At 40.8% G+C, this 8,337-nt stretch overlaps 1 protein-coding gene across 6 annotated transcripts in view; it reads right to left on the bottom strand.

The window, feature by feature from the left end:
- The window catches only part of Pfrx (6-phosphofructo-2-kinase/fructose-2,6-biphosphatase), a 128,299-nt gene that overhangs the window by 80,092 nt on the left and 39,870 nt on the right, over window positions 1-8,337 (bottom strand). The gene's annotated exons all lie outside the window — the stretch shown is intronic.

Below are 8,337 nucleotides of genomic sequence, written 5' to 3'. Positions count from 1 at the left end.
ACAAGAGGACGATAGAACATAGTCTCTTCCCCGCGAGCACCGCGTTTCACGGGGCGAAGAAAATCAATATCACGGACACCGGCGGAATCCCGCCGAACTTTTAAACATAAGAATTCCGGTCCCCCCCCCACAAAAAAAACGATGCGTCACAGACGGTTACATTTTCTCATCATCACGCAAATGAAATCAACAGCGTATTATGCGAAAATCGCAAACACAGCAAAGCAAGGAAACCTATGGAAACGACCAGAAAAGCCGTTCGTTAATCAGCAAGGGATGCATCATCTTCTGCCTCACTTATGATAAACTTATTAGCGTATCAAAAATATTAAAGAAGCTAGGCTGGGAATCACTCACGGAACGAAGGTTAACCTACAGATTAAATCTCTTGCATAAATTGGAAGGACGTCTCTTTAGCAGCGATGTTGAAAATGTATTATTACCCCCATCGTACTACGGTAGGTGATGTCATGTCACTAAAATTAGAGAGATTGACTGCAGAACAGATATATTGAATATGTCATTTTTTCCACGAACGATAAGGGATCAGAATAACATTGTCCGACAGCAGTAGGGTCATATTCGGGTCAAAATTAGCCTGTTGTGTAGTCAACCCCTGACACACACCCTAGCAAGCAGGGAACTAAAATATCCAAAAATCATAATAATGCAACTTTTTGCCAGAATATCTCCATTTACAGCAATGCAGCGCTTCCTTTCGCAAATGTATGTGTGTGTATATATATATATATATATATATATATATATATATATATATATATATATATATATGTGTCAAGGGGTTGGACTACTGACCGGAGGGCCCGTGTTCAATTCCCGGGCGAACCTCTCTTGATACACCTTCATTCTTCATAATACAACATATACTTATTACGTCAATTCCTTGAACGGTACTAATTATAATAAAATGAGTATCCAAAGTTCCAACGAAACTAAGCCGAGTAAATTTCAAACGCAAATTCAGTGAAACGACTGAATCAGCCAAAAGTTGCTGGTTCGCTTTATCATTGAAGTCCAAACGACCAAACCATTAATACATTAAATACCAAAATATACTCCCTAATATAATTCACTTTGTATTTTGGAAAGCATTTAAGGCTACTAAAACCTACATATCGGAAAACTGTGCTCCATGATAGAGATGGAAATATACATGCACTATTTTAATTCAACGGATAGTAAAAATCTTTCGGTTTCAAGCGGTTCTCCCCAAGAAGAATCGAAACAGTTGAGACACGGCTTTTCACGACGGTGGTCGGCGGGAGACGTTGTACTCTCCATTCACTCGTGAGCGCCCTTCCATTCCCTCCCATCTTCTCGGCTCTCTGAGAACATTTTGTACCACCAATAAAAGTTGCTTCGGTCCAAGGTAGCTTCTCCATATGCCACAGTCAACATTCGGAATGCGTCAGCGTACTTAATTTCCTTTTTAGCACAAAATTTGATGCAGATTCTTTGATCCATTTTTTGGGACAGGCAAAAATCGAAGAGAAGCCAAAACACGTCCAAGAAAAACAGCTGTCAACAATTGACTCGACATTGCAAATGGCCGAACTGTTCGGCATAAGTAACAGACATAAGACCAACATAACGCCACAAATAAATCGACAATCAAATACACGCAACCCGCATAAATTCAAAATTCGCGATACTTTTTGAGCAGACCTCGTGTGTGTTTGTACATATGTTTGTGTGTGTGTGTGTGGGTGTATATATGTATATATGTATGTATATATATATATATATATATATATATATATATATATATATATATATGAAAATACATGAAAAATAGAGCGTTTAAACAGAATACGCACCGAATAAAATTAAACAGCGAAAGAGTGCTAGTCAAACCACCGCACAGAAGATAATGAAAACTGAAGAAAAGCAAACTAGTCCCATTCTCATTCGTACCTACCAGAGCTTCTTAATCAGGACGAACGCAAACTAGCCAGCAGAGATGGCGCCGAGGGAGAGTAATGAAACTGCATTTAGAATTGAGCGCGTGTCAATGTCGCCCGAAAGTCTTGGAGCCGATATTAGAGACGCAGGCGCCGCCAAGATCGTGAAGTTTGAAGGCGTTCCCCCTCACCCTCACAGGGTAGCGCGTGCAGATGCGCAGGCCGCCCCTTGAAACACTACCGCGACTCGAGTCACCCCCAAATGGAGAGTGGGGGCGCCATTCTTACGATTCAAACATACGTCAAGGTGACATCAGGTGTGTTCGTCCTTTCTATGTGTTCCTATCCCTTTCAATCATATCTACTTCCATGTGAATGGATATTTATATATATATATATATATATATATATGTGTGTGTGTGTATGTGTGTGTGTATACACACAAAATTTCAAACACAATATATATATATATATATATATATATATATATATATATATATATATATATATATATATATATATAATGTATAACACTTAGCACTAGTGGACACAGACAAAAACACAGAAACACACAAAAAAAGAGACTCACTATTTTTCAAATTTTCGGTGGTCGTTGCCACCTTTATCAAGGAAGAGAGGGACAGAACTGAAGGGAATACGAAGGCTGGAGCGATGGATGGAAGGGGAAGGTGGGGAGGGAATCCTTTTCCTTTAACGACAAATTCTTCTTACAAATCAAGGGCTGTGCCATGGGTAGCAGGTTCAGCCCTTCCTATGCAAACCTCTTTCTTGGTCTCGCAGAGAAGAAATTCCTGTCAAAACAACCACTGAAACCTCTATTGTGGCTCAGATACATCGATCATATCTTCCTCCTCTGGCCACATGGTACCGATTCCCTGAAAGCTTTCATTTCCGACCTCAATGCTTCGTCCTCTATTTCCTTCAGTTCTACAGTTTCCTCCTCCCAAATCACCTTCCTGGATGTAAATGTTACATTAAGAAACCAAACATTTCACACCTCTGTACATATTAAACCCACAAACAAACAGCAATACTTACACTACAATAGTTGCCACCCATATCACACAAAACGCTCCATTCCTTACTCCCTATCCACAAGAGGACACAGAATTTGTAGTGACCCTGATTCCCTTGATTATTTCCTTTCAAGTCTACACTGTTCCCTCCTCAATAGAGGTTATCCCGAATCCCTCCTGAACAAAAGAATCCGAAAACATGCGTACACTCCCAAACCTTCCTCCACCGCGGAACCCCACCCTCTCTCAATTTGCACAACATACTTCCCGGGCTTAGAATCTATACGATCAATCCTGAAAGACCTCTACCCTATCCTAAAAAATCATAATGCCACCGCCAACCTTTTTCCCAAATGCCCCTCAGTTACTTTCAAACGCCCCGCCAACCTATCCGATCTCCTCAAATCAACAAATCCACTCCTTAAATCCCCAACCCGTCCTAAAACCACTCCAACGCCATGCAATAAACCCAGATGTAAAACATGCCCTATTTTCAAAACCAAAATCCCATCCCTCTCCCACCCGCTTTTTAACTCTCTCCCACCAATTCCCTCCTCCACTTGCACTTCTAGCAATGTAGTGTACCTTCTGAAGTGCCAACTTTGCCCTGCCTATTCTATTGGGCAAACCACAACACCCCTCAATATCAGAATCGACAACCACCGAGCCTCATGCAAAAACTCTTCCTTAATTGACATGCTCCCTATCCCCAAACACGCCTCCGAACACAACACTCCCTTTGATAAATGCTATAATGTATCCATCATAGCATCCCTCCCACCCTCTGATCCTCCTCTGAAACTGAAAACACTAGAGCAATCCTTCATCTGGCTTTTGGAGTCCTGGAACTGGCCAGGAATCAATATTAGGCACTAATTACCCTGCTCTAATTATATTTTCATCCCCCTTCCACCCCCATCACCTTCTAAATTTTCCCCACCCTTCTAACGCTGCCCCTCCAAACCCGTCCCTTCGGAATTCCCTCCCCACCTTCCCCTTCCATCCATCGCTCCAGCCCTCGTATTCCCTTCAGTTCTGTCCCTCTCTTCCTTGATAAAGGTGGCAACGACCACCGAAAATTTGAAAAATAGTGAGTCTCTTTTTTTGTGTGTTTCTGTGTTTTTGTCTGTGTCCACTAGTGCTAAGTGTTATACATTATTATTCACGTCCGTGAGACTTTCAAAAAGTTTTATATATATATATATATATATATATATATATATATATATATATATATATATATATATATATATATATATATATATATATATATATACATATTTGAGTGTCCTTTCTTTGTGTTTCTACGTTTTAAAAATCTACATCTGTGTTTTCATATATTTGCGCGTCGCCGAAGAGCGTTCCATTTCGAAGAAATGTATGTATGTACATGGCGCTATCTTGCTGTAAATGGAGATATTTTGGCAAAATATTGCATTATTATGAATTCAAATATTTTAGTACCCTGCAAGCCAACGCTAAGGCGTACACCACATACTAATTTAGTCCCGAATATGACCCCTACCACCGTCGGATATTATTATTCTGGTCTCTTATAGTTCGTGGAAAAAATGACATCTTAAATCTATCTGTTCTACACTTAATCTCTCTAATTTTATTGACATGATCTCTCCAACCGCAGTACGATGGGGGTAATAATACATTTTACGAATTCATTGCTGAAGAGACATCCTTCCAATTTATGCAAGGGATTCAATATGTAATTTAACCTTCGCTCCGTGGATGATTCCCAGCCTAGCTCCCCTAATAGTTTGGATACGCTACTAAGTTTACAAAGCAACGTTTGATAAACCTAGCTCCTCTACGCCGCACGCAATCCAACTTCATCAGGATCCCATATACTAGAAGTATATTCCAAATGAGGCCTAAACAGCGAAAGATCAAATTTCTCTTTGACCTTTTCATTGCATTTACCCAGTACTCTTCCAATAAATCCTAATTCGGAGGGACTGTTGTAGAATGGTTCAGCTGACCAAATGGCTCCAAAGTAATGAATTAAAACTGAAATTTAAAAATCTCCAGCATGGCTGATACAAATTCAGATAGGAAGCAGGAAGAGGCGTTAAAAACATTCCCTTAGGATAGAAATAGAATGTCAAATAAATGAACACGGCAGGAAAGCAAAACGCCCCCTTGATAGGTGGGTGATTCACGAGGTTGGCGAGTTACATTGATTAGGAATGTAAAATTTGTTAAACAGATGACAAATTATTCAATAGATAAGAATACAGGGATTCAATCGAAAAGAGATCAGAATAAAATTTCCCGACTATGGTAGAGGTGAAAATATTACGGTAGTATCTAATACAAATAAAAAAATAGTAAAAATTACAAACACAAAATATTAGTTAATAAAGGATATCTTTTAATAAATTTTGACAAGGCTCATTGTAGACAAACCGATTGCAGCCCATCACTTTAATTACTGCATCAATTTTTGTTGATACTGACAAGATAAATTGCAAAAAAAACAGTAGAAACTGTAATAAATTTGATTGATGGGTAAACTAAACCACAGTAATCAGCCCGTGGGTTGGTTTGATGGATGAAGATAGAGCTGACATATTACTAAACCTAACTTTTCTTCCAAATCGAGATTTTGTTGACCCTTCCAGGAGGATGTCGAAAACAACATATGGCTATGAGAGAAAAGACATTTCATCATGGAAAAGTACGGGGATCGACTAAATTAAATCCATACCCACATAAACAGCCGATATCGCACCCTCGTATTTCATGATACTTATTTTGGGTCAGTCCACTTGAAGAGATTCCGGCTTATCTTGCTCGCCGCACATCATCACCGCCTATTCCTGAAATGCGCCATAGGCCTCCATTACGGACCTAGGGGGCTCTGCCGTCATCTTGCACGCACCCACAGAGCGTTCGAAACCTCAAACAGTGTGGCGTCGATGCCCTCCTCCGGTTTTTCTCCCACTCACTGGTAGAACAACAAGACGTCTCCTCCTCCTCTTTGAATAGACGTCAACCCCAAAACCCTCATCTCAAGAACGAAAACAGCGCGTCGTCTGGTCGCCGTTGAGTCGTGATTGACGCAAGGGATTATTAAAACGAAATGATGTTTCTTCTGATAAGAACCTCGACAGCAAACTTTCTCAAGATCCTGAAGACAGGATTTGGAATTGATATCGAAGGATGCAGGAAACTTGACAGCAGTGCGAATATCGCTAGGCTATTATCATTTCGCGATGAGGGTATGCATATCCATCGGGATCCTGATCGAGGCACTCCCTGAAGCGGGATAAGAATTCCGCGGCCGTGACAACAGGACCTCTCCGTCATCGCACCGGAAGAGCCCCACAAGAACGCGCATGAGCTCTTGGGGCTGATGAAGAGTGACAGGACAGTTCGGGCGTTTACTACAGAGCAAAGCGAAGGGACTTTCCTAATTCACTCCGCGAAAGCTAACTTCTGAACTCATTAGCTACTACACACTAGTAACCCTACGTACTTAATTTACATTGCTGCGTCCCAATATTTCCAAGCGTATGCGCATGTAACATTCCCCACGGAAATGGGCCGAATTTTGATACAAATTCTAGATAAGTATACGAAACGTTACCAACAACCCCAACATTACAGATACGAAATGGAGGAACGAATACGCAATAAGAAGACATTTAGGTGGATTGAGGAAGAAGAAATAAAAAAATGAGCTTTCAATTTGTCTACAAGGGCTTATTACGTTAAATTTATTAGGGGAAAAAATGCACAAAGAGCTTCGCATATTTGACGATTGCTGGAAGTGTCGATGGAGACAAACGAGAAGATGAACTGAATAATTGAGGTCAATCGTTTACATAATAATTATCCTTTAACCTCTTAAGAGTTCTACCATATTATAATCGTCAAGGTATTAGGTTTGTTCCCATTAAAGCCTCCGGATGTCCCCATTCATCAAGAATGACACATTCTAACAATTCTCACCGGCCTTCGAACAACTTTGTTAGAAACGCCAGAGAACTAATTATCTTGTACACATCCTAAACTGCGCCTTTATCCACTAGCAAAGCATCGACTATCTAGGCTACTTATAATTACCAATGGTTTGAATTTTGAACAAATGCCCATGTAAACACGTCCTCATAGAAAGGGTTATCACTGACCGCGGCAAATGTGAGCGCTGATTACCGATGTCTACCCTTGTACTGGATTGCTATTGTGAAATGCTAATAATAAGAGCAAGTTGCGATTGACACTCGATCCAAATACGGACAACACATATGTACTCTGCGCCCCTACTCTTTAAGTGCGTACAATGAAACCCTCGGGCGGTTCAAGCTGGGCAACCGGCAGATCCCTGCTGTCTACGTATCGCTTACTCTAAGGCGACCACGCGAAATGAATTCACGCCAGCCAGAACCTTAGTGCAAGGACGGTGCCTTAGTTTTTCTGAGCTCTGAGGGCGAGAGGTCACTTGCTGCCGTCAACACGCATCATATGCCGGGGGCGGAGTTCGAACACACGGCCGGGTCGATTGACGGGAGAGGCTAGGACGACCTCGGGCGGACCGGGAGCCAGCATGGCACGAAAGTAGAATGAAAGGAATACTAACAAAGTGCATTGTCAGCCCACCTGCCGCAATGAGGGCAAAGGCACCAACATTAATTCCACGCTCTGCTGGGTAAGTAACGGAGGCATCTAAACAAAAAAATAAGCAATGACACTCGTCCGCAAAGTTGCGAGAACCTCTATACTAAAAACACGTTTCAGGAATTCACCGCAAAAACCCTACAAGTGTTGACATAAATATTTTCCTAGAATTCCTAAAGGCCTTCATTCCCACGCCGAGAAATAGCCTACGCATACATGACGCTGGCATAACAACGTTGTGTTAAATAAAAGTTATTTAACGAGCTCGTTAACTTAATCCATACTATAGTTTATAATATGTACGAAGTCACTCAATCTGAAAAGTTAGGATGAAAGGCGTATGCTAAAATATAGGCGTGATATTCCACGTCAAATACACTCCCCTCTATTGAATCGCATCTTACTCATGCCAGGATAACAGTTCTAAGGGCTAATAATTAGATTTCCTCGAAAACAATAATTCCAGTCTCAGTGAATACTTCGCATGCGAATCAACACAACTGAAAAATACACCAAAACTAAATACTTAATTTACGTTATTAAGTGTCTTCTATTTACTGAAGACACTGGTGAATCTTCGCTTTTAATCCGCAGTCTTAATTTTCCAAAGAATGATTTATGGTTTTATGCATCGCCATCGTCGGGATTGGTGAACTAACTAAAAGGATTGACTACGTTCTCATCCTGAAAATTCACAGATTTTCACGTCTATTTGCAGAATTTGCGATGCCCACTTCTGGAAA

Source organism: Hetaerina americana, unplaced genomic scaffold (genome assembly GCF_022747635.1).
Source record: "Hetaerina americana unplaced genomic scaffold, ioHetAmer1.1.p SCAF_4, whole genome shotgun sequence".
In the NCBI taxonomy this organism is placed as follows: domain Eukaryota; kingdom Metazoa; phylum Arthropoda; class Insecta; order Odonata; family Calopterygidae; genus Hetaerina; species Hetaerina americana.
Note: the sequence above shows the minus strand (reverse complement) of the source record. Positions and strands in the feature narration are given on the sequence as shown.